General features: G+C 44.2%; 1 long non-coding RNA gene across 1 annotated transcript; it reads right to left on the bottom strand.

Annotated features, from left to right (window-relative positions):
• Positions 1 to 388: 388 nt before the first annotated feature.
• Positions 389 to 12233, bottom strand: LOC144583302 (uncharacterized). The gene is made up of 3 exons (XR_013537014.1): positions 11498 to 12233; positions 6957 to 7033; positions 389 to 665 (listed from the first exon to the last, which is right to left on the bottom strand). It is a non-coding gene; the product is annotated as an uncharacterized LOC144583302 (long non-coding RNA).
• Positions 12234 to 27701: the final 15468 nt, after the last annotated feature.

The raw sequence follows: 27701 nt of genomic DNA, 5'->3' as shown, positions 1-27701 counted from the left end.
CAACAGGAGACCAGAGCAGTGTGAAATAAATGAGAGTCAGGACAAAACTAGTACTTTTAGAAGAAGAAGCCATGTTAGTCTCTGCTAGCGTATCGGGCAAAAACAAAAGAGAAATAAAGAAGGCAAAAACTTTGTGGCACCTTAAAGACTAACTGCTATATTTTGGCATGAGCTTTTGTGGACAAGTCCACTTCCTGAGAAGTTTAGAAATATTAGTTTGGCCTCAGGACCAAATTAACATTTAAAAAGTTATAATTGGAAGAAGGATTGCTTTAAGTAATGGGAGCATCTGATTGTCATAAAAAGAGCTTTCCTGTTGAGGGAATGTGCGTCTGTGTCTTTATCTTCTCTTCAGCAGAATAAAGCGCAGATAAACGAACACAACAGATTCTTCTTTCTTGCAGTGTATTTACAAAATATATAACAAAATATACATACATACAGCACTTCAATAGCTCAGTATTCAAACCAGCAGCATGACAAGCAGACATCAATGTACAGGAGAGAGGGAAGACTGTACAGTGTTCATTTCTTATATACAATTCTGGTATCGGTCTGGTCCAATCCTGTCTGAGGTGATTTCATGAACACAGGTGTGGCAGTTTTCATATTGCAGTGGGTTGCATCAGCCAGGGATGGAGGAATGATGTCATCTTATTCTTGCTCTGCACACATACATATTATGTTCAGGCTATATAAAAATTATATACCTTAACACTCCTCCTAATTTTTAAATTTCCTGAACCCATTACACATTCCTAATATATTTATACACATTTCATGCTTCTGAACACATAACGGTTTAGTCAATATATCTGCAATATTTTCTTCAGCTTTGCAATATTCTAATTCAATTAGCTTTTCTTTTACAGCTTCCCTTACGTTATGATATTTAATATCAACATGTTTGCTTCTGTTTTTTACTCTATCTGTTTCGGCCATTTGTATACATGTGGTATTATCTTCCATTACTTTTATTGCATCATCTGTTTTACACTTTAAGTCTTTTGTTAATTGTTTGTACCAAGTTAATTCAGAACATAAATCTGACAATGCAGCAAACTCTGCTTCAGAAGTTGAGATTGCTACAGAATTTTGCTTTCGTGATTTCCAACCAATTATATTATTTCCAAATTTTATGACAAATCCAGTCATAGATTTTCTATCTTTTTCATCGTTGGCCCAGTCACTATCCACATAAGCTGACAGTTTTAGATTTTTTGATGGTTGCAAAGTTAGATGATAATTATATGTTCCCTTTAGATATCTAAAAATCCTTTTTAATCCTTGCCAGTGTTTTTCACTAGGTTTTTCTATATTTATTTTATTTATTTATTTTATTTATTTAATTTATATGCCGCCCACTCTACCCAAAGGTCTCTGGGCGGCTTACAACAATTAAAATTCAATGCAATAAAATAAAATGATTAAAATACAGTTAAAATACAATTAAAATACAATTAAAAAATACAATTAAAATTGCCATCATTAAGACCCACAGTTAATGTTATTTCAATTAAAAGCCTTCTGGAACAGGAAGGTTTTGACCTGGCGCCGAAATATCATCAGTGTCGGCGCCAGGCGAATTTCAGTTGGGAGGGCGTTCCATAGTCTGGGGGCAGCTGCCGAGAAGGCCCTTTGTCTACAAGCCATCCCTCTTACCTCCTTGAGGGACTGGTCTTTCAAAAGGGCCCCCTGGCTAGATCTTAACAGCCTGGTAGGCTCATATGGAAGGAGGCGGTCCTTCAAGTATCCAGGGCCCAAGCCGTTTAGGGCTTTATATGTCAAAACAAGCACTTTGAATTGGGCCCGGACAGCAACTGGTAACCAGTGTAAATTATACAGAATCGGCTTGATGTGCTCTCTGGCGGCCCCACCACTCACCAGCCGCGCAGCTCGATTCTGGACCAGTTGCAGTCGCCGGACCGTCTTCAAAGGCAGCCCCACGTAGAGCGCATTGCAATAATCAATACGAGATGTTACCAGTGCATGTGTAACTGTCATGAGACTCCGCTCGTCCAGGTAGGGCCGTAGCTGGTATAGTTTCCGCAGCTGAAGGAAGGCGCCCCTGGCCACCGAGTCCACCTGGGCTTCCAGTGTTAGACTGGGGTCCAGGAGCACCCCCAAGCTGCGGACCCTGTCCCTTAGGGGGAGTGTAACCCCATTCAGGACAGGGAAGTGGCCCTCCAACCTGTCCGGCGAAGCACCCACTAACAGCACTTCCGTCTTGTCTGGATTGAGTTTCAATTTATTAACCCTCATCCAGTCCATTATCAGGTCCAGACACGAGTTCAGCACAGAAACCGCCTCACCTGGATTGGTGGAAAACGAGAGGTAGAGCTGAGTGTCGTCAGCATATTGCTGACTCCTCAGCCCAAACCTCCTGATGACCTCTCCCAACGGTTTCATGTAGATGTTAAACAGCATGGGGGACAGTATCGAGCCCTGAGGAACCCCATGACATAAATGCCATGGGGCCGAGCAACTGTCCCCCAGCACCACCCTCTGGATACGGTCAGCTAGGAAGGAGCGGAACCACCGTAAAACAGTGCCCCCAACTCCTAACCCAGCCAGCCTATCCAGAAGGACACCATGGTCGATGGTGTCGAAAGCCGCTGAGAGGTCCAGGAGTATCAACAGGGTCACACTCCCCCTGTCTCTTTCCCGGCAAAGGTCATCATACAGGGCGACCAAGGCTGTCTCTGTACCAAAACCCGGCCTGAAACCCGATTGAAATGGATCCAGAAAATCCGTTTCATCCAGCAGCGCCTGGAGTTGCCCGGCCACAACCCGCTCCAACACCTTGCCCAAATAAGGGAGGTTCGCCACTGGTCGGTAGTTGACCACCAGCCTTGGGTCCAGGTTAGGCTTTTTAAGGAGTGGTCGAATTACCGCCTCTTTCAAGGCGGTAGGGACCACTCCCTCTCTCAGAGAGGCGTTCACGGCCTCCTGGACCCAAGTGCAAACCCCCCTGGCAGATCTTCCAATTAGCCAAGATGGGCAAGGGTCGAGCGGCGTGGTGGTAGAACGGACAGATCCAAGCACCCTGTCCACATCCTCGGGTCTCAACAATTGAAACTCATCCATTAAAGTTTGACCTAAGCACGGCACACTGGACACATCTTCCGATTTTGCGGTAACAGTGGAGTCCAGCCCACTGCGAATCTGAGCGATTTTTTCCTCAAAATGAATAGCAAACTCATCACAGCGAGCTGATGAGCAGTCCGGGACCTCCACCGGGTTTCCCGGTTGAAGAAGATCCCGGACCACCCGAAACAGCTCTGCTGGACGACATTCTGAGGAAGCAATACGGCTGGAGAAATATTGCCGTTTCGCCAGCCGTATTGCCACGAAATAGGCCCGATAATGGGCTCTAAGTCGTGTTCGATCGGATTCCCAGCGGGACTTCCTCCACCTGCGCTCTAGCCGTCTCCCCTCTTGCTTCATCGCCCGCAGTTCAGAAGTATACCAGGGAGCTGTCTGGGCTCGGCGAGCAGGGAGAGGGCGCTTAGGCGCAATCGTGTCAACCGCCCGGGTCATCTCCCTATTCCATAGGGTGACCTGAGCTTCGACAGGAGCGCCAACCATATCAGACGGATACTCCCCCAGAGCATTCAGGAAACCATCCGGATCCATTAGTCTCCGGGGGCGGATCATCTTAATCGATCCCCCACCCTTGCAGAGGGAAGAAGACGCTAATAGACTGAACTTGACCAGGAAGTGGTCTGACCATGACAATGGGGTCACGACCAGCCCCTCCACATCCAAACCACCACCTTCCAGTCCCGTTGTGAAAACCAGGTCCAAGGTGTGGCCCTTCTCATGTGTCGGGCCGATGACACATTGAGACAGCCCCATGGTTGTCATGGCGGCCATGAAGTCCTGAGCTGCCCCAGTCAAGGCAGCCTCAGCATGGATGTTGAGGTCCCCCAGCACCAGCAGCCTGGGAGTCCTCAACACCAGGTCCGAGACTGCCTCCGTCAGCTCAGGTAGGGAGACTGTTGGTACGCAGCAGGGTGGGCGGTACACCAACAGAATCCCTAATCTGTCTCGTGAGCCCAACACACAATACAGGCCCTCAAGACCTCCTCTCAAAGGGATAGGAAGCCTGGTCAAGGAGATAGAACTCCTATAGACTATAGCAACTCCCCCTCCCCGACCCTCTGAGCGACACTGGTGCTGGACTGAGTACCCAGGAGGACACAGCTGGGAGAGGGGGACACCACCTTCCTCTCCCACCCAGGTCTCAGTAATGCACGCCAGGTCAGCCCCCTCATCCAGAATTACATCATGGATGAGGGCAGTTTTGTTTTGTACTGACCTGGCGTTCATCAACAGCACCGTGTGGCTCGAGGGTTTGCTGATATGGTCGCCTGATACCATTTGGTTGGAGGTAGGACTAGAAGAGGGGATAGATGTAAGATATCTAACCTCTCTTCTCCTACGCGGGCATGTTCTACCCCCACCACCATTCCTTCCCCTACCCAGCACCACCTCAATGGCTGCCCCCTCCAACGCCCTCCCCCCTTCCTGTTCCATCAGGTCCACTGTGGGTCTCTATGCAACTCAATAACAGTTAAAAACAAACAAAACAAGCCCACACACCCTTCTAATGCCCCTTCTCCCCTCCCAGCCAGATGGCTGGTGTTGCAGAAGGGGTGGGGTTGCCCAAAGCAGCAGCAGCAGGGTCCCGGTCCTGAAGGGCAGGGGAGTGCAGGCCAGAAATACTCCCAGGCACTGTCTCTCACCCAGTGCCTGGGGACGGCAGATGTTACCAGCGACTCCCCCGACGACAGGAACGCTGCTCTCAGAGGGCCCTGGCACCGGCTTCTTGCTTTTATAGCTTCCCTCCCCTCCCAGCCAGGTGGCTGGTGTTGAGGAAGGGGTGGGGTTGCCCAAAGCAGCAGCAGCAGCACCAGCAGCAGCAGGGTCCCGGTCCTGAAAGGCAGGGGAGTGCAGGCCAGAAATACTCCCAGGCACTGTCTCTCACCCAGTGCCTGGGGACGGCAGATGTTACCAGTGACTCCCCCGGCGACAGGAACGCTGCTCTCAGAGGGCCCTGGCACCGGCTTCTTGCTTTTATAGCTTCCCTCCCCTCCCAGCCAGGTGGCTGGTGTTGAGGAAGGGTTGGGGTTGCCCAAAGCAGCAGCAGCAGCAGGGTCCCGGTCCTGAAAGGCAGGGGAGTGCAGGCCAGAAATACTCCCAGGCACTGTCTCTCACCCAGTGCCTGGGGACGGCAGATGTTACCAGTGACTCCCCCGGCAACAGGAACGCTGCTCTCAGAGGGCCCTGGCACCGGCTTCTTGCTTTTATAGCTTCCCTCCCCTCCCAGCCAGGTGGCTGGTGTTGAGGAAGGGGTGGGGTTGCCCAAAGCAGCACCAGCAGCACCAGCAGCAGCAGGGTCCCGGTCCTGAAAGGCAGGGGAGTGCAGGCCAGAAATACTCCCAGGCACTGTCTCTCACCCAGTGCCTGGGGACGGCAGATGTTACCAGTGACTCCCCCGGCGACAGGAACGCTGTCTACTGAGTATGTTTACTGATGCTGCTATATCCGGGCGCGTCCAGTTCGCTAGGTACATTAAACTCCCTATTGCTGAGTGATATAATTCTTTGTTTTCAAAATCTTTACTTATTTCATCTTCCTTTTGAAAATCCACTGTCATGGGAGTACTCACATTCTTGCACTCTCCCATACAATATTTTTCTAACATTTGTTTTATTTTGTGTTCTTGACTTAATTCAAGCCCATGTTCTGTTTTCTTTATTTGTACACCCAGATAATTTTGTATTGGTCCTAGATTTTTAAATTTGAATTCCTTTTTTAATTGTTTTTCAAACAACTCTACTTGGCTCTGATCTTTTGCTATAAAACACAGGTCATCAACATACGCCAGAAGTATATTTAGATTATTTCCAACTTTCTTGGTATACAAACAAGGGTCTGCTAGACCGTTCTTGTATCCTAGTTTCATCAAAACTTGGTGTAAACAGTCATTCCAATTTTTAGCGGATTGTTTTAAACCATAAATTGCCTTGTTTAGCCTGTATACTAGTTCTGGCTTAGTACCCTCAAAACCTGGAGCTTTTGCCATATATAACTCTTCCTTTAAATCTGCGTTTAAGTATGCAGTTGTTATATCGTAGTGATAAATTAGGTAATTTTTACTGGTAGCAAAGGCAAGCGTTGTTCTCAATGTCTTGGACCTGACCGTCGGAGAAAATACCTCATCATAATGTATAAACTTTTTCTGTGTAAAACCTTGTGCAACCAATCTCGCTTTATATCTGTAGTTTCCATCATTTTGCAATTTTCTTTTGAACACCCACTTACTACCTATTACCTTATGCTCTGCTGGTAGTTTGGTTTCAGTGAACACTTGATGTTCCTCCATGGACTTCATCTCCTCCTCCATGGCCTCTAACCACTTATTCTTCTCATAATCAGGAAGCTTCAAAACATCCTTATAGTTTCTGGGTTCAATATAAACATTGCACACTGTAATACCACCCACTCCATATCTTTTGGGTGGCACACCTTTATTTTCCCTCTGGGACCATGTGTTTTTGTGTGTGTTTCTATCTGACTACTTGTGTGTGCTTCCTCCTCTTCGTGTTCTTCCTCATCACTATCTTCTATTCCTTCTTCTTCTTCTTCTTCTTCTTCATTATCACAGGACTCCATGCCTTGCTTCTGTGTTTCTGTCTGTCTTAATTGATTTTTTCTTTCGTGTAGAGGGATGTATAACTGTGAGTTTGCGTGTACTTGGTCCCAGTTTTTTCCTTCATTAAAACTGGCTGACCTAGAGATTATTACGCTTCTATCCCCATCAAAAAACCGGTATGCCTTTGAATGTCATTTTTCTTGTTTTATTTTACCTTTTCTTCTGAGCTGTTTCGGGATATGCACCCATGCCGTGCATCCAAACACCCTCAAATATTTTAAACATGGTTTCTTACCGTATAACTCCCATAGCTTGCTCTTTCTTGTCATTAGTCATAGGGTTGTAAGCACAAGCTTCATTGCCCTCCCAACCCTGGAATAAAACATGAGACAGTGATATGGGTTAAATACAGGCCACACTTTATTAATATACATTCATATTCAAAATTGCCATTCAGAAGGAGGAGGCCTGCTGTAGTGCGGAAACAGTTAAATGATGTGAATATCTAAATACTCCTACATCAATGAAAGGGCGAGTCCCCGGCCCCCAGGCTCCAGCGATCTTAAGGATAGCAGATAACTGGCCGGCCGCTAACAAACACCCCCAAACCTCAATCCCCCTTTATTCGAGGGTTCTTAGTCTGGAAGTGGCCCAATGCATCTTCCCGCCACAGGCACTGTAATCGCACGATCCGCAGTGCCAGGCGGGTGGATGTACTGTTGGCTTACTTCAAATTACAGCAGGACCCACCATAAATACCTGTTTTTTCCGCATTACCCACCACAGCATAGGGACTATCCTGGCTATGTCCCATGCCCACCATAGAGCCCTGTGAGCTTGGCAAGCAGCCCCCCCTATGTCCTCCAAGAAGACCTCTAAACCAGCATCTGACAGATGAACACCATCACTCCGGAACAGTTCGGAATTCTCGGCTTGAATCCTGCGGTGACCAATCACCGATCTAATGCCGTTGCAGATGCCTCTGTATACTTCCCTGTTGATGCCCTGCAGGGCCTTGTTAACAGCGCCACTCCTCTCAGAGCCTCGCCAGGCTAACTGAGGAATAATCGTAGACCATAAGATCCGCATCGCCGGGTATGCGACCTTCAACCTCTTAAGATGGCGCAGAATGTCCAATTTCAACGCCTTGCCCAGCAGTCGAGGCAAGTCGTTGCCTCCAAGATGTATCAACAGTAGGTCTGGTGGGCAGTGGCCGAATGCTGTCATTCTGCACAGTTGACCCCATTGCATGCCACGCAGCCCCTTCCACGTAATGTGAGCTTTTGCTCCAAGCCCCAGATTGCTCCCCCAAGGAGATGAGACTGCATAGCGTTCTGCCCAGTATATATAGCTATGCCTGACGATCATGATTTGTTTTTGTGTTCTTGACCCCAGGCAACCTGTAAAAACATGTTAGGCCCCTGCCTACAAAGTAGGTAAGGTCCTAATATATCTTTTATAACAAGAAGATGACCATCGGCCTAATTGCTTGATGTCATGTGTGCCGTAGCCCATGGCCGCTGTAGTGGATGCTGCTCCAATTCTAAATGAATGTGTACCAAACCTTGCACCCGTAATGCCAACTTTGTGTAAAGCTAATCCAGTCAACCTCCAAAACTGATATTTTGTCAATGGAGACTTATCCGCATGCTGGAAAAAATAACCTGCTTCTCTTTCTCTATACTCCAAGTATGCCTTCATGGCTCTGACCGGGCATGTGTGCTTGCTTGAGCATTGCCCCAAAATTAACTGCCTACCTTTCCCCATTTGATCGGCCTTGGATCTTCTAATTACTATCTCTACTTTCCCTCCTTGTACTTTTACATCCTGCCATTGCAGAGCTACCCCGGGTTTGTCTACCTTACCCCCAGCTACTAGCTCACTGATCCTCAGGGCCCTGAAGAAGGCTATGAGGGACACAGCATGGAATAACCTTATCTCGTACTCGTCCCTGCACAGTGTCATCCAGTGCTCGCACATACGTTCCAGAAGGAGAGTTGATACGGGTGCTCTATTGTCCCTCACTCTATCCCTCTCTCTGGACCATCCCTCTAGCATCTTCCTTATTCGAAAATCACCTGTAACATCCCTGTAGCCATTACTTTTCACATGAAATGCTAAGGCTGACAGCTTGCCTTGTATAGTGGCCAGCGCTAACCCTTTCCTATAAAGGTATACCATAAAGTGCTGGAGATGTTCGACCGGAACTGGCCAAGCCTGCTCCAGATCAACCATCATCCTAAACTGCATGAACTCCATACTCACTGCAGAGTAGCCCTTCCTTGTCCTTTCTGCCAGGGCCAACCCTATTGCTCGGGATGTGTTGTCACGCCAATCTGCCAGACCTCCGGAGGAAGAACTTCTGGCAGCTCCCTGGCTTCTGGAGCCAGTTCCCTGAACCACTCGATCTGTTGACGTGACAGAGCACCAGCTATGCTATTGTCTACACTGGGGGCGTGCCTGGCATGCACAACTATGTTGAACTGTAAAGCCCTGAGTGTAAAGGCCCTCACTAGGTTCGTGACCCACTCTGACTGTGCTGTCAGGTTGTTTATGATATAAACAACTGCCTGGTTGTCACACCAGAAACAGACTACTGAATTTGACCATTCCTCTGCCCATAGCCACAGGGTGCCAACAACTGGAAAGAATTCCAAGAAAATTAGGTCCCTCGTGATGCCACTCTGATGCCATGCGTCCAGCCATGAGCCTGAGTACCACTTGCCTTGGCAATAGATGCGGAATCCCAAGGATCCTGCAGCATCCGAATTCACCTGGAAATCTGCCTTCAAATTCCTCTCAGACCTCCAGAAGGAAACCCCATTAAATTCTTTGAGAAATTGGCTCCAGACGCAGAGATCTTCCCTCATGCCTTGCGTTACCCTAGTCCTGTGCCTCAGTTGCTTGAGGCCCCTCATGGCTGTGCACAGGCGCTTGAGAAATGCCTGGCCTGGTGCCACAACCTTGCAGGCAAAGTTTAAATGACCAACTATTTCCTGAACGTCCTTAAGCGACACCTTTCTCTTGTGCAATAAAGATTCTACCCGGGCCCTAAGGTCATTCAACTTGTCCTGGGGTAACCTGGATGTTTGCTCGACAGTGTCCAGTTCTATACCCAGAAAAGTCAGTGATGTGGCCGGACCCTCTGTCTTATCTTCAGCTAAGGGCAGCCCTAATTCCTTGGCTAATGTTTGAAACATATTAAGTATAAAGCTGCATCTACCTGAGCCCCCCTTTCCGCAGAAAAGGAAATCATCCAGGTAATGAGCCGTTGAATTGCATTGTACCATGCGTCTAAGGCTCCATTCTAGAAATGTGCTGAATTTCTCGAAAGTGGCACACGACACAGAGCATCCCATGAGTAGAGCCCTGTCCACATAAAATCCGCCCCCAAATTGGAAGCCCAGCAAGTTGAAGTCGTGGGTGAACAGGCAAAAGTCTAAATGCTGATTTAATGTCACATTTTGCCAGTTCAGCCTCCACACCACATTTCCTGATCATCCCCACAGCCTCAGCAAAGGAGGTATACCTGACCGTGCACAACTCTTGGGAAATGGCGTCGTTTACCGACCTGCCCTCATGGAAAGACAGATGATGAATTAATCGAAATTCACCCGGGGCCTTCTTGGGTGCAATGCCTAGTGGCGAAACCCTGAGGTTCTTCAAAGGTAGTGTTGGGAAGGGTCCGAGGACCCAACCCTCCCTTACTTCTTTATCAATTTTTTTCTGCACAATGCTCTCCATACCTAGTACTGAGCGAAGGTTTCGTGCCATGAATGCCTTGCGTTCCCCTACTGCTGGAATTCTGAACCCATATTTAAATCCCTCCAATAAATACCTTGCATCCTCTTGGTGAGGATAAAACCTCAGCCATTCCTCCATAACCTGTACCCTAATAGGTCTGGGCCCCTTTTCCAGAGGTGCCCCCGCCATTGTTAGGCTTCCTGGGGCCTCCTGCATTCTTGCCTTGTTGCTGGGCCCTGAGGAATTTGAATGTTGTCCCCCACAGGTAAGGCATTCATGCCTGAACTTGCATGGCTTCTTGTTATAGAAGTTAAATTGGAGTTAAATTGAAAGCAAGGAGTTAAATTGAAAGCAAGGCAGGTGGGGTTGAACCAAGCGGGTAGCTTATGAAGCTAACATTTTTCTATTAAGATGCCCACTATTGAACCGCTCCCCAGTGTTGGGCCTAGAAGGCCTGGCTGTGGTTCATCCCAGTGTAAGTTTGTCTGGATGGCGCTTCTCACACCTGGCCTGCAAAATCTGTATAGGCCCTGTATATAATATCCAAGTACTGAAAAAGGGCTTGTGCCCTCCAAAGCTGCGCTTTAACAATGACTCCTGCATAAATTAAAAATCCAGGGAGCCAATTTGCCAATGTCCTCTCTGGCTTTTTCCTCCTTCGCCTCTCTTTATCCTTGTCATCCTCCTCGTCCAAATCTTTCTTCTCCACCTCTCTATTGAGTAGGTCAAACACATCAATGTACTCTTCAATTTTTTTCTTGGTTGCTGGGCTTAAATGATCTCCCAAAGGAATAGAGTAATCCGCATACGGCAGCACCCCAATGGGCACTGTGTTATAGCCCATATTGGGTACTGCAGGATAAGGCCAGGACCCTGCGCTGGACGTATTGTCAGGTTGAGCCTGCGCAGGAGGGGTGACATAAGGCCCACCCCACCCACTAAAGTGCGGAGTGGCATAAGGCCACGTGACGTTAGGTGACCCCATGTTCATAGAGGTGTAGGGTGTGGTAGCCGCATAACCCATTGGTGCACCAGCGGTCCAGGGCTATGCGGCCGGAGGTGCTTGGGTGACCAGCATGTCTGCAGACTCACCATAGGACGTAGAGGCTCAGCCAGGGTCCTTCGAATATTGCGGGGTGCTGTAACCGGCCTCCTCCATATCATCCTGTTCCTCCTGGCTGACAGATGCCAGCTCCGACTCCTCCAGGGTCAATGGCCGCGGTTCCTCAGCCCTGCACCTTTTTGAAGGAACGGCTGTCCCACCCTCGTCACGCCTTGCCGAAGCATCTGTAACCTGTGCAGACTCAAAATCAGCACACCTTTGTGTTAGCTCACATGTCACAGCCCTTAAACTAGCCCTCTTATGGCTTTTTACCTCCCTGGTTGATCTGCATGGCTGTACCCCACTCGGCAGGGAGGGCTGCTTATCTGACCTTTGAGCCTCTAAGGCTGAATTTTTTTCTTTTAATTCCCGCCACACGGGCCAGGACTCCTCATCTGAAGAGGATTGTGGTGGAGACACCTGTGGTGCCTGCCTTTTCTTCGCGGGGAGCTTCCCCTTGTTGGCACCCATGTCCTTTCTTGCTGCCATTTTTCTTGAGCTAATTTGTTAATAGAGAGGTAGCACTTTAGCACCCTTGATAACCAGCAAACAATTCTACTTGCCTGCAGACAGATGCCTAATCCACTGAGCTGTCGTACAGCTCCTAATATCAGTGATACAATTCCTGTAAGTATACCAGTTCTTCAGATTGCACCTTTTTAAGCACTCCCCAAGAACTGTATAAGGAACTAGTATTGCACCTTAGTACCCTCCTAATTAGAGTGATTGCACACACATAATTGGCTCACTGTATTTATTAAACTTGATTACTCCCTAATTACCAATATAATGAGACAAACCATTAGCTAATGAAGCCCCTGATGCCTGCAGGCCTCCAAATGCAATTATTAAATTTTAATAATCCAATAGCAGTTCCAAATAGATCAATTGGGCAATTGAGTAATCCAAATAAGACTCCAATAATATCAATCTAGCTCCAGTATTGTATACTGTTGTACCATTATTGCTTACTTATATATCTATTCCAATTGCTATGGATATCTATATCTACCCTTATATCAAGATCTATCACCAATATCTATATATATACACATGCACGTATATAGAGCTGTAAATATATATCTGTTTTCAAATGTATATTTAACTGTAAATATATATGTATTTTATAACTGTAACCTAACTATATATATACTGTCAATATATATCTGTATTTCACTGTATTTTAAAATTAATATATTTTAGAATCAGTATAATTATTTCAGCATAGATAAGGGTGCACACTAACCAGCAGTTGCAGCTCCGGAGGCAAGAGCAAAGAAAGCGACCCAATTAATTAGGCACTCACTATTTGCAGCTCCCTCTGTCCCACTTGCAACTGTTCAAAGTTGCTAATGCAACACCAAAATTTTAAAGGCCGCTGAATACTTTGATTAATAGTGTCTTGCTTACCCAGAGCAGTGCAATAGTGCTCCTTAAGTAAACAATGGTGGCAAATTTAAAATGGGGTAGAAAAATCAGCCGGCTGGAAGGAAGCAGGAGAGACTGGGGACCACGTGTCCAACAAAATGCCCCAGTGCAAAGCTGCTGCTGCCTCTACCAGGGAGGGGAAGCACAAAGACTACGGTAAAAAAAACAGCCGCTGCAGCAGCAATAGCAAGCGAACCGGCAAGGGGAACGAGGCTAATTAATTAAAAGGGGGGGTAGAACCGGGATGGCGCAGCACAGGGTGGAAGTGGAAGGAAGCCGGCGATTCAGATCCGCTGGGGAAAAATAAATGGCTGCCCTGCAGTACAGCACTACTTAGGAATAGCTGCCCACACGGCAACAGCAAGCAAGCGGGAGAGACTGGGGGCCACGTGTTACAGAAAAGCCTCAGTAAAAAGCCGCTGCTGTCTCAGTGAGGGGAAGCAGGGGGTGGGTGGGGGAACTGGGGACCACGGTAGCCGCCGCAGCAGCAATAGAAAGCAAACAGGCAAGGAGAAACACCAAGGAGGACAGCGAAGCTAGTAATTACAGTGCCCAAAAAGCAGGGGGTGGAGGGCCAAAATGGAGTGGTGCAGAGCGGAAGCGGTAGGGACCGAGCGATTCAAAACCCTGCACCCAGCAAAGGAAAGCCCTCCCTAAACCCAGGAGCAGCCCCACAATGACCAAAGGTAAGCAGGCAAGGGAAAAACAAACTAACAAGCAAAGCTTAGCAGGTTCGGACGGTGGGAGGCGAAATGGTGTGGGGTGGGCGGGTTATGCAGTGGGAGAAATAAAGCAGGTCCCCAAGCAAGGAAAACCCCAGAGTGCCAGAAGCCACCGGCGGCGCCAAACCGCCGCGCGGCTTCCCTCCTGTGCCACCCGAAAATAAATAAAAGCCTGAGCAACTAACACTAGGCAAATCGGGGCGGCAACTCTTTCCTGAGCACAAGCAGCCTAGCTCAGCAACCCACAATTCCAAAACTACCTAGCCCAGGGAGTCACGCCAAACCGGCCCCACAAGGAGTTCACAAGATATTTGAAAATCAGTAAAGGAAAAACTCATCCTAAGTAGAGAGTTGTTGCTCCTCCTTCCTGCGCTCCACGTCCTGTAGTCACCACCAGGTTCTTGCTAGCAATGCCTCCTAGCAATCCACGTGCTGAACAGCAGCGCAATTCCCAATCGTCACCCTTCTACCTCGGCTGCCCGAAAAGAAGAGGGTGTTCCAGAGAGGAAAGCCTCTTTAAATACCCTGGCTTTCCCCTCCCATCACTGCAGAGGGAAAAATCTTGTAGTAATGGATGACTTCAACTACTTTCACTGACTGTGTGTGTGTTTAGTCGTTTAGTCGTGTCCGACTCTTCGTGACCCCATGGACCAGAGCACGCCAGGCCCTCCTGTCTTCTACTGCCTCCCGGAGTTGTGTCAGGTTCATGTTGGTTGCTTCGCAGACACTGTCCAGCCATTCGCAGACACTGTCCACTTTCACTGACTGACTGGGCAAATATGCATTTTTGTTGTGACAAAGAGGTTAAATTTCTGGATAACTTACATGATTGTATCCTAGAACAGCTGATAACAGAACCACCCATACTAGTGGTGACCCTGGCTGTAATCCTCACAGATGTTCATCTAGGGCTTAGTGTAAAATGGGGTTGAAGCATATTGAAACAGCGTCTCCTCTACTACCAAATTTAATGTAAGTGGGAAAGTGCTAAGTGGCACTTAGATATAATAATGTTTGACTTCAAGAAAATTAGGGAAGATACTATAAAGTCATATTCATAAAGTCAAGGGAGAAAGGAGAATGCTTATCCAGGGGAATTGGAGGTTTTGCTGAAATGAAGCTGAGAGAGAGAAAAAGATGCACAAAGAAATGAGGACCACAATAATAGGGAGAAATCAGATTGAGGACTGTGAGTGCCATCTCCCCTACTTAATGAAGGTGTGGCAAGCAAGGTGCCCTCAGCCATAGTCTCCAAAAACTGAAGACAGTCAGTACTATTAGAACCTGTTTAATTTGGGTTGGGGAGCAGAATAAAAACAAAGTGGCACAGTCTCTGAGTCTCGAGGAGATTAAGTTCCCAACCCTAGCTCCCTGTCTACAATGTCTTTTTGACATGACCCGAAGTTACTGCCACTGAGGTAGACATGTCCACAGTCTGAGGCTAGTGTTAAGTCCTTAACACTGCTTAAGCCAGCTCATTCCCTTCAGGGATGGTTTGTATATCCAGCTGGAAAGTAACCACAGTGGCTTCCCACTTCCTCCTGAAAGTGCTGCTATCTGTCTTTCTGGCATTTGAACCTCCACGCTGCCACTGCATTGAAATAGGGGGCTGTGGGACCCATTGGAGGTTGAGGTTGCCAAGGAATGGCGGGGGGGCTGAAGATGGCAGACCCTTTGCCAAGGCTTTTAGGCACCTCTACTTCAACTAAGACATCTGCTCAAAGGTTTTCCTCTAGGCAGTATTCTGCTTTCCCCTCAAGGTAGACAACAGGATCCAATTTGCAAGTGGCCTTGCCCTAGGTCTCTTTCTCATCTGAGGTGTCTCTTTTTCCCCTCTGATGATCCCATTGCTCCTTTGTCTCTTCGATCCCCCCCCATCTTATTTCCAGGTATTGCTGACTTCAATCAACCATGCCTCCACCAAGCTGTTCCCCATCACATTGTCCCTCATCCTTGGTACTTTGCAACTATCTTCTCTCTTCTGCTTCTTCTGAGGGTTTCTGATGGACTCTCCAGGGGCCATGGAGCAAGAGCAGATGCCCAACCTTGGGGGGAGGGGGGGAGATAGCGATTTCCTTACAAGGATTATATTGCTAAAAGCCTCAAAATAAATAATTTTTAAAACTCTTTAAATGTACAAGTATATACAGTATATTGTTTCTTTTCTTGTTCTTGAAATACATGCCACCTATTGATTTATTTCTGCTGTCAGCACTATTAGTGTTTTCTGACACACAAATGTATCTGCATTACCCTGCTAGAGCAGCTGAATACCACTTTAACCTGTATGGCTCTTACTACAGAATCTTGAGATTTGTCGTTTAATGAGGTACATGGAATTCTGTGCTACAAGATTCTGGAGCTTTAGTCCAGAGGAATATACTGTTAGAAATAAACAATATATTAGCAATATGATCATAACGCATGATATTAAACAATTACTCTCTATTTTTATTTTCAATTTATTGCAGTCATATGACCCATACAGAGAGAAGGTATATAATAAAATAATGAGAGGGACTACAGGGGGATAGGTACATTGAGAGATTGGGTAATTGGGGCAAACTCCCCTCTTACACATTGCAGCTAGGAAAAACTTTGCTACCTGTGTTGTGATATAAGGGTTTTGGTCTAATAAGCAATATTTTAATAACCAACTGGAAGGGTAGCCTTGGAATTTGTTCAGCAATGGGTGGATTAGGTTATTCCTGATTTGTTCATAGAAAGATCAGTGTAAAAAGTGTATGCGCAAGAAATTCAGGGGACCCTTTTCCACAAGGGCAAAATCTTTGTTGACATGGAATTCCCTTAAGTCTGCCCTGAAGAAGGGCTGAGGGGAGCACATTCAGTCTAGTCAACATGAATGCTCTTCAGACCTGTGGTGAGCAGCAGAGTGAGGTTAGGTAGCCTGCAGTGGTCCTCTATGGTGGGAAACACCATGTGACAGAGGGGAGCATGTTCTGTTTGCCTGGGCAAAGAGTTCCTGCTTTTCAGTGTCATGTAGCCTCTGGGTGAGAGCTCTTAGGGCCTGTTTCTGCCCAAGCGGCAGAATATGTTCAAGGGGGATACCTATGGACCAAATTTTTTGTTGGATGAATATTAAACAATTTTATACAAAGAGGAAACAGTGGACGATTTTCACAAGATGATGCTTTTTCCCCCATTGGAACGCATTAAATAGATTTCAATGCATTCCAATAGGGAACTGCATTTCGCAAGACAATGTTTTCGCAAGACAGCGATTTTCGTGGAATGAATTAACATCGTCTTGCGACGCACCACTGTATTTTTTCAGATTGTAAATTTAAGAGTGGAGTCTATCTTACACTTGATGGCTTCAGCTGAAGACACAAAGCCAAGACTGTCGTTTATTTCCATACCTACCTCTGTTTGTCTTCATGCCATTGTTTTATAGTGCGTTGTAATTTTAAGTATTGTACATTGCACCAGGTAATGCCTCAGCATTGACAGGGCAGGGATTACAGCTATATCAGTGGCTATAAATCATAACAGTATAAAATGGAACAAACCTCAATGTTCCACAGTAGAAATATGTACTTGTGGATGAGACACAGGGGTAAATAATAAGGGTGTGTTTCTCTATTATTTACTGCAAGATTCCAGAGGTTTCTGGCAGTTCACTATTAGTCACAGCATGGTGGAATAAACTGACTTTTGGTCTGATCCAGCAAAGTGCTTCTTATATTCCAAGCTGCGGTCTTGGCTTTTGTGCAATAAAAATAAATATGCTTGTACAAACCAGTGTTCTCTCTTGTAGCTCTAAATAAATGGCTGGAAAGAGCATTCTAATATAAGCAGGCTGTAGGTTTCCTGGAGATATATTAGTTGTAGTTACTATGATTCTAACCTGAGTCATGGGCCAGTACCTTTACATTTCCTCTCCCTGTGAAGGAGAATATAAATGGAAATCATCTTTCACATTCTGCTGCACCTCAGTACATAAAACGCAACAAGCAAAAATGGCTTTTTTCTCAATGGCGACAGCTCTCTATTATAGAGGCAAACGTGGCCTGAATTTGGAAAGGTTCCTATGAGAAAAAGCATAAATAGACAAGCAACTGTGAGGACTTTTCTTTCAATAGTTACCAGCAGAGCCTGCTTGTCTGCCTTTGTGGCGTTCACCCTTATTATGCTGAACAGGTTATGCATTATTCATGTTCTATGCTGATGTGGTTGAGAGGTGGGGCCACTAGAGATGTTAAAAAGGCGGAGCCTGCGTAGAGTTCGTTCAGGGTTAGAGGGAGAGAGAGGGAGGGAGAGATAGTTGGGAGATCTGAGGTGTGATTAGTCTGAGGAGTGAATAGTAACCTGTGAGATTTAAATAGAAGATTGATGCTTGATGAACCTGAAATAAATACTTATGAATTATTAAATAAACATTTGTAATCAATAAATCTGTTTTAAGAAAAAGTGAAAACCAAATGGACCTTCATCTTTCCTAAGTAATGTACATTGATTTAGTGATTAACTGGTGGCAGTGTGTGAAAAGGTGTTTGGTTTGCCTTTGTGTGCTCTGTGTTTGGAAGAGAAACAGGGGCTACGAGGGGCAAACGTCACAGCCTTGTTCAACATCAAGATTGTTTTTGGATATCTATTTTTGCACCCTAGATTATCTAATCCTATTTGCAGAACCCTCAGTGAAGAATCAGTGAAGAACCGTCAATGAAGTTTGTGAAATCCCTCATCTCTGGCATTAGTGTGAAGCATGGAACTCTTGTTTAATACATTTCTTAGGCACTTTTCATGCATGTGATGCTCTGGAAGTGACTTCCATACAGGATAACACAATCTGTTAAAAAGTTATTAAAACATCTTAAAAGTATTGCTATAAAAATTGTAGGTTAAAATAAAATGCAGGGGTTGTAATTTACCATGGCTAATTGGAGCTAACTGATGAGATTCCAAGGCACAGATGATTTTATTATTAATCACAGGGAGAGCAAATATGAAGCTACTGGCCCAGGACTCAGGTTAGAATCATAGTAACTACATCTGATATGTTGCAGAGAAACGAACAGTCTGCTAAAACCAGGACTCTGATTGCACATTGGACTGCACAACTAGGATGTGCCCTGGCATCTCATCAATTAGTTCCAATTAGCTGTGGTAAGTTGCACAAACTTTACACAATTGTCAAAACGCTTCCAGCCCCCGTATCTTGTAAATTAACCTCAACTAGCTGCAGCAAGTTAGATAAAATCTTACATGAAACAATAAAACTATCTAAACTATAAACGAGAGAGAGAGAGAATTATAGCTTAAAATCCCTCCTAAAGCCAGCCCCACATGCAGTCAGTCAGATCTCTCTTGGTAGAGAATACCATAGGGTGCAGCTCCCCACAGAGAAGGCCCTGTCTTTAATGCCTGCAAATTTATTGATCCTAGCACTGAACCAGTAAATAGAGTTCTAGTGATTTCAAAGAGCAAAAACATTCATACAGGTATAGGCTGCCCTTGAAAAACCTGTCACAGCCCGCTAAAAACTTTTTAGGTTTTTAAAAGATGAGCATCAACATTTTAAACTAGAAACCCCTTCAAGCATTAATCGTATATGAAGGACGTTCCAAGTGATTAAGAAGAAGTGGAGTTGTACAGCAGGTTTTAGCCTCGGACTCCACATTTAGCATGAACACCTGCAGTGGGAAATAGATAGGTAGCTTTTGTTTGCTTTGTGACAAAATATTTTAATGAATGGAGCAGAGAGTAGTTGGAAGCTCTGACAGAAAGTGCAGTCTTAAGAACTACCTCAGAAGTAACAGTTGAAAATTGTGTTGTGGTCATGATAAATTTTTATTTAAAGATCTGTCTCTCTCTGCATCTGTCTCTCTGGTCTTTCTCTCTAGCAGAAATCTGCATGTACTAATGCCTTGACGCTTTGATTTAAAGCTATACATAGCAACATTAGTGCATGCTACTAAGGAAAAGAACACAACACATTCAACCGGCGTCCTCTAATGAAGACTTTTATGTTGGTGTCTTCAAAAAAAGAAAAAACTGGCAATTGTTTTGGCGGATTTCCTAAAATTCTGCTTCTATTACTTTATCAAGAACATACAGACCTTGCTTGGAAATGGAAATTAGCTGAAGCTAATTCACAAGGAATGAGCAAAAAGGCAATTTGTACCAAAGCTTACAACTATTGTTGCCTGGCTACAAATCCGCTCAAATGCCTTTATATAGGAAACGATGGGGGAGGGAACGTTGGAAGTAATTTGTTTTGATCACTAGTTGTCACAGGTCCAGGTCATGCAATAAACTACACTAACCATCTAAAGGACCCATTGTCTGTACAGCTCTGTCAACATTAGGTGTAGGACTGTTCAGTGTTCCTGCTGGATGAATTACATGGCAGGAGATGCAGGGCAGCATCTTTAAATGCAGCCAGTCATTTGTCTTCAAAGGATTAAACAATTCATGACACAAAGAACGAAAAGTCAGCTGAATGTATGTATAGTAAGCCTCTGATTTAGTATGTTTACAAAAGCAACACAAACCAGTGAAGGAGCAGAAGAGTATAGTTCCAGGATGAAATATAAAATTTGAACCTCCCCCAAAGTTACAAAGAGTTAGTAAGGAGACATACATACTCCTTTCTGTCTCTGTCTGAGTGGTGTATAATACAGTGTGAATTCTTTCTATGCCCTCTTCATTAATTAGCATAGGAAGGCAGTTTTATGGGATGGGCTATTCTATTTAACTATGATGCAATGTGTTTATGGGTTAGTATGCATTTACCAACCATCTCTTTCCATAAGCATTTCCTCCTGCTCCTCTGTCAACTTCTTGAGATAGGGCCAGACTCACAAGTAGGCATAACTGGGCATCTGTCAAAATGCCTGGCTCTTGGGGAGACCAACTGTTGACCTCTGCCTTGATTCGCCTTGTAGTAGCATTCCCTGCTACCAGTTCATCTGTGAACATTGGATGAAGCTTTGGCTGCACCATTGTTATGGGGGCCAATCACTCCTTCTCTTGGCATTTGTCTCTTCCTCTTCCTTCTGTTCTACTGAAAAGTTGCCAGAGGACTCAACAATATTACTGCTTGGTGTACCCAGATGCTAAAGCAGCTGGTAATGGTGGCAGGTTGCAGAAGTTGGCATATCTTCTCTTCATATGAGAGGCAGCAGCTGCAGTGGCTCCTTACTGGTACTCCTTCACTGGTAGGTGAGTAAGCAGTGACCAAGTGACAATGGTGGCTTGGGACAGCAGTAGCAGCTGCTTGATTCTTACCTCTCTTTGTTGACAGTAGGTGATGAGCTGGCAACCCCTGCCTCCTGTCTAGAGAGAATGGATTACTCACAATGCTATCTTGATACACCTAGTGAGGTGCAAAACATAATAATGAATCAATCACACACCACTCCTGCAGCAATAGTGTAGCAAGGAGGAAGAACCAAAACACAAAGGAGACATATTTAGAAGTCTGGATTCACTCTGGAAGTTAGCCAACACTATACATACACGAAGATGGATCTTTGTGCTTTCCATTATTGGCCAACATACTCCCATTTCCAGCTTGTCTTATTATTATATCAGGATTAGTACCTGTAAGTATCAGGCTGTTTCCCCCCCCCCCACTTCACCTGTAACCATATCCTCCCCCCAATTTTTTTGTCATGCATAAGCAAACTCATACAGAAAATTGTTATGTTGTGCATATTGCATGGCAGCATACTCTTTCCAAAACAGATCAAGTGCTTAAAAAGACAAGGCAATCTTTATACTCTGAAAAATCATTGGATGTATCCAACAGTGCCCTTTCATCCATGTGAGCCCACACATACCTTAAAGACACCTAATCATGGAAGGTCCAGAAGATTCCACCTCCACCCCTTTCTTTTTTTGCTGGCAGGCCTCTGCAGAGATGGAATGGACTCGATGGATCATTGATTCCGGCTCCTGTTAGAGAGGCACAGTGGAGAACTGAACTCCCAATATCTGGCTCCACAGCCAAATAGCTAAACCACTCTGCTATCCAGCAGTTCTCTACTCTCTTTCTGGTGGTTCCCTAAACTGACTGAAGCAGCTAGCATTGAAAAAGGAGATATCAGTTAAGAATGACTTTCCGCTAGCAGAAGTTTTTGCAAGATCCAAAGTCATTCTGCCATTTTGTTGGCATAACTTGGCAAATGACGATGCCTTTTAGAGTCAGACAATAGAAGGCAAATGGGAGGTGATGCAATTCCAAACAAAACTGAGAATAGTGAAGACTCCCTGTCACATATAAACAGCAATAGAAATAGCAGATCTTACAGGTCCCCCCCCCCCCCCCGAATGCTATTGGTTAGTCACAGCAACGTAACTACAGCAGCATAAGTTGCAGTGGCAAATTTCATCTAGTGCACCATGGTGCACAATGAGGCATGTAAGCAGCAACTTATTAACTAGCATCAGTTTACACCATTGCACTTATGCCAGCATAATGAACCAAGAGGATTCTAGACAATATTTCAAGTTATCATGAATTCTTCCAGTGACAGAATCTAATTCATTGGAAAAGTAAAACTTGCTAGCATTGGTAGCAAACTGCAATTCTGTCTCTTACCAACAATCATTGTACTTATTACTCTTAATGTGAGCATTTGTTACAGCAGGAGGTGCGCTCATCTCCAGGATTATGCAAATTAATGTACTCTGTGTTGTGAGTGGTCTTACTGATTTAATAGCAACATTCCTCTGAAGTTTGATTTTAGCAAGCACAGAAAGATTGCCTCAGTCTGCAACGTTAATGTACCTTCAGATCTAATTTCAGAATATCTCTGTTTCTGACCTCGGTGTGATATGGTGAGCTAGAATAATCAAATCTTACAAATGAAAAATAACATATTTCTTTTGTCTAGATCCTGGCTCATGGGCTGGGATGGAGTGGAGGTTGCTTTTCACCCAACATTTTGAGAGGGGGCACCCCTTGCCCCGATCATGAACTCTCCATATCTGCCATGTTTCCCTGAAAGTAAGACAGGGTCGTAGATTAAATTTTGCTTCAAAAAATGCATTAGGGCTTATTTTCAGGAGATTTTTTCTTCATGTGCAACAATCTACATTTATTCAAATACAGTCATGTCATCTTCTGGTTGCTACACAATGCTGCACAACGGTGGAAGGTGGGGTTTCACTTAACTGGAGCTTATTTTTGGGGTAGGGCTTATATTACGAGCATCCTGAAAAATCATACTAGGGCTTATTTTCAGGTTAGGTCTTATTTTGGGGGAAACAGGGTAGATATTCTTCTAGATATGACAAAAAAGCAATACATCAAGCATGTAATTCTGTCCCATATCTTATTGTCCCCTGCTATAGCATTACTCAGCTATCACAACCAACAGATCTTGCATCTGTGCAATATTCTACAAGAATGAGGGCGTGCAACATAGTAAATCAATTACAGCCTGCTCACAAACCTTTGATTTGTTTGCTCAAATACCGCAGTAGAAAAATCATCTACTGTTGTAACAAAGTTCCCTTGACTCCATTTTCTACAATATTGACCCCATGCCCAATTCCTAACAAAGGAATGGTTGGTTTGGTGCAGTGTACTTTTGATCTCCAAAGCAGAAATAACAAAATGCCAGCTAACCTGACTGGTCTGTGCAGAATACCAAGGCTGTCTTTAAGCTATCTAAAAGCTGAGCATCTGAGAGAGTGGCTTGCCTAAACTTCATCAGACAAAGGATTGTGCAACGGGATAACACTGACTTCAAAGTTAAAGCATGCCACTCTAGAAATCAAATTCCATTGATCACGACGACAACTATGGGAAGGGGAATCCAGTAAGAAGATTAGCTGAAAAAATAGCAGTGGCAAAGATTTAATATGCAGTTCTTGTTTCAAGATGGAAACTCTTCAGAGTAAAAGAACAGTATCTCTTAACACACACAAAAAGCATCAATTTGATCTACACTTAAGATACTAGAATGAAAAACATAACAAATATGCAGTACATATATCTATGGGGGAAAATAACAAGTACATAATGTAAATGGAGGGGAGAATCATGCTGCTCATGACATTTTTATGTGCAGACTCAAAGGTAATCACATTAGTTCTGCTTCTTGGCATACTTCACCTCCCTGGAGCATTAGAAATTGTCCAATACAACTGTTTTGAATATCTGGCCATTGGCCTTGCCATTTTCTGACAGACCTCTCTTATCTTGATTGAGGACTGCTTTCTGCTTCGTCAGTCGGGCCTTTTTTGTGACAAATATAATTACCTAAAGTGTTTCTTCTTTTTCCATCAGTTGAACCCACATGCTATAATGATAATTGCACTACAGAGAAGATTGGCTTTTAGCCTTTGTGACTTAAGCATTACATTTTTCTCTCAAACACAATAGGCCTATTATGTTCCTTGGTTTTGAATAAGGCAGTAGGCACATTATAATCTAATATGAGGCCTGGAAATATTTGGTACTAACTGTGCCAAGAGAGTGAAAGATTGTGAGAATTAGAGTGGAAGAGTACTCTACATTATTAGAAGCCTTTTATTCAATTTCAAGTTGTGGGTGTCTGCCTTCTTTGGGTCATAAAGTTGTCTATTCAAAATTATAAAATTTGACTCCTGTGGGGCTACGATGTCTGGAATAAATTATAAATAACCTTTCTGCAACATTCAGCCAGCATTTAGATGTGTATTTCTTAAAGTAAACAAAGCAACAATATTCATAATCATGTGTTGCCAAGCCAATTCTGACTTATCTTGGCCCCTTTCCATGGTTTTCCAGGTAGAGAATACTCAGAAGTGGTTTACCATTCCTTCCTTCTGGGGGCGCCCTGGGATAACCCAAATCCAAACAGGCTGGTCAGCTAATTAGTTTGAAAAGTAACTTTCCCAGCTCCACTCGTAAGAAGCAGCTATCAGAAAAAATTGTGTGGACAAGGGCTGTTTCCCACTTGCAACACAAAATTCTCACATGGGAGGCAGATGGACAGACAGACAAACCTTTATTGGCGTAAAAGAGAATAAAACATAACCAAACTAATTCATTTGTTGCCCCACACATACAAAATCCAGGAGGTAAGAAAGCAGAAGTCCAAACCCTTCAAAGATATTTAATTGAAAGCAAGGCTTCGCTTTCTCACAATTGAACTTATGAAATCTGCAATTCTTTCCAGAATGTCAGGACACCTCCACAGATAACATAAAAATGGACTTTGTCCACATCAGATTTTCCCTCCAATTTTAACAGGACCAATGCCACAAATTTGGAGCGATTACTCTGGTGGAGTGGACAGTGCAGAAATATGTGGGCAGGAGTTTCCAATGCACCCTGCTTGCGCGAGCAATGTCTTTCGAAGTACAGGATTCCTTTGAACTTACTATATAGTAAGGCTGCAGGCATGACATTGCATCTGGCTAGGGAGAATGCCTTGTGTTTTTGTGGATACTTAAGCAGGGAAATGAAGGCAGCTGGTTTTCCAATCTTAAAGGACATATAGGAAAATAGTGATGAACAGGTCTCATTGGCTGCGTTCCGTAGTTCCTGGAATTCAATGTCCAAAATTCTTCTTTTGATCATTTGGAAGGCTTGCCTTTGATTTAGTGAGCCCAAATAGTCACTATCTAAGCCAGTCAATTTTAATTTTTTTTAAAAAAGGGCAGTGGACCCAAAGGGAGGTTTAGAGCCCAGAGCACAGGTTGCTGTCCTCTGAAGATGCCGGCCACATAGACTGGCAAAACATCAGGAAGAACAACCTTTCCAAAGAGGAAAAAACGGTCTCTAGACAAAACACTGAGTAGGGAACACAACTTGGTAACCTTAGCACTTTACGTAAGAATTGAGACTGTATCTGTTCAATTGACCTATCCATAGCATTTAACTAGATTGGGAAGCCATACAAAATTTGTGGGATAATTTTGGATTTAAAAATCTGTAAAGCCGCCGGAACATAACAATTGCCGGAACTATAATAGAAACAAAGTATTGCCTGAGCAGTGAACCTAGCGACATTTATAACCATTTTGCAACATGGAGACCAGGAATGTTTGTAGTGGGACGGGATACCTAGGTATTCATACTCTTTAACCTGTTTGCTTTTGTGCCCATTCAGATTCCATTGAAATTACTTCCATGACTTTGAGAAAACCAACATTTTGAATTTATTATAATTTAGTTGCATTTTGTTTTTGTCCAGGTATTTCACAGTTCTGTTAATTAAACATTTCAAACCCGGATGGGAGTGTGAGATGATAACAGCATTGTCCACATAAAGTAATAATGGGACATGATGCATCTTCCATTTTGGTGGATGACCCTCCACACTGACTAGAAAGGGGGCTAGGTCATTCATAGCTTGAATAGGGAGGGAGCAAGAATGCAGCCTTGCTTCACTCCCTTGTTGGTTGGAAATTGATTAAATAACTCACCTTTCCAAGAGGCACGAACTTGGCATGTTGTGCCAGAGTATAAAATTCTTATGAGGGAAAGCCTTTTATTTATGTCCATATTTTCAAGTTTTTCCCAGAGAAACTCTATCTACTGAATCGAAAGCTGCTTTTAAGTCAAGGAAAGTCACATACAATTTAGAATTTTCATGCTTAACTGTTTTGTTAATAAGATCAGACATTTGAGGTGCGAAAACCAATCGTCTTGCGGGTTTTTTGCCCTGTGAGGCAGTCGTCTTGCGAGGCACCACTGTATTGTAAAGGCCATTACCCCATCCAGCTGCAGTTGTTTAGTGACCTTGACAGGAGAATTTGAAGGAGTTCTTTGGCATTTCTTCTTCATGCTGTGGGGGTTAAAATGAAAATAAAACAAGGTAAAAGGGAGAGAGACAGGATGGCTGTCACTGGCTGGCAACCACCTTTTTTCACTCAGGAGGCCGTCTACATGGGAGTCTGTTCCTTTAAACTGAGCAAGAGTGGAGTTTACACCTAATTCCTAATAGACTTGCATACCTGCACTATCAATGTTGTCTTTGTGAACTACTGTAGACATTTTCTTCACTGTACTGGTTATCCTGAAATTTATTTTGGGAGGATGTGAACTGTACAATTTAGATCCATACAAATAACATTAACAGTAAACTATGTGATTTATCATTGTGGTTTCATGAACACGTTTCCAATTTTAATTCACATATTGTATCTTTTACCAAAGCAAGAAAAATGTACTTCTCAAACCTAACATGTTAGAGCTAATTAACTTTTACGACAAATGCACTGCTAATTAGCTTCAGGTTCCCTCAGGGAAGAATCTGGCTTTCAAGTAAGTCCCTGAATGATTTTCTGCCTTTTAAATCCACATCACCTGATACCATTTCAAACCCACACATATATCAGACTGGGTGAAAAATGACTAAAAGCTGTTACTTTGTTTGCACACAAGTTGGCTCACTTTTAGTTTTCATATAGTGCCATTATATGACTATAAACCAAAACAAAGGAAGTGTTGCTTCAAAAACAGACTGAGTGACAGTAGATTGACATTTGGTGCATGAAATCTGTCTGGTCATACAGCCTTAGTGCGAAAATGTGGCCCTTTCAATTCTGACATGATAATTTAAAAAAATCCAACAGTAACCAATGACTAGCCAACATGTGATGACTAGTCCAATGTGTATGCATTATTATATATGGCAGAATCAGCCCATTTAGACTGAAAATGGTTAGTGGACTGAGGCCGTAATGGCTCCTGCTTGAAGTGAGCAGTTTCACGAATACATATATTTTAATTGAAACATTTCTTTTAAAAAATTGCTTTCAGTTACTCCCTCTAACTGAGGCTTTTGCTTATGATAGATTCAAAACATTTGAGATTTGAACAATTTTGGAAAGCTGAAGCCCAAATAGAATACAGCAAAAACACAGTTTCATGCAAGTGCAGGAGTTGTCTGCAGGATTGCCTCCATTCTGGTGGATGGTATATAAGTAAAAAAAAAAAAAATTCTCTTTGGTTTGTGCAGAAATGTAACAATTCAGCCTCTGGTATCCTTAATGAAGTGGCAACCCCAAGAACTTCTCAGTTCTTTCCATAAGTTCCTAACTGCAATTAATCCTACCAAAGACATGTATAAAGCAATTT

Source organism: Pogona vitticeps, chromosome 5, assembly GCF_051106095.1.
Source record: "Pogona vitticeps strain Pit_001003342236 chromosome 5, PviZW2.1, whole genome shotgun sequence".
Taxonomy (NCBI): Eukaryota; Metazoa; Chordata; class Lepidosauria; order Squamata; family Agamidae; genus Pogona; species Pogona vitticeps.
The sequence above is the reverse complement of the archived record's forward strand: the minus strand, read 5'-3'. Positions and strand labels throughout refer to the sequence as shown.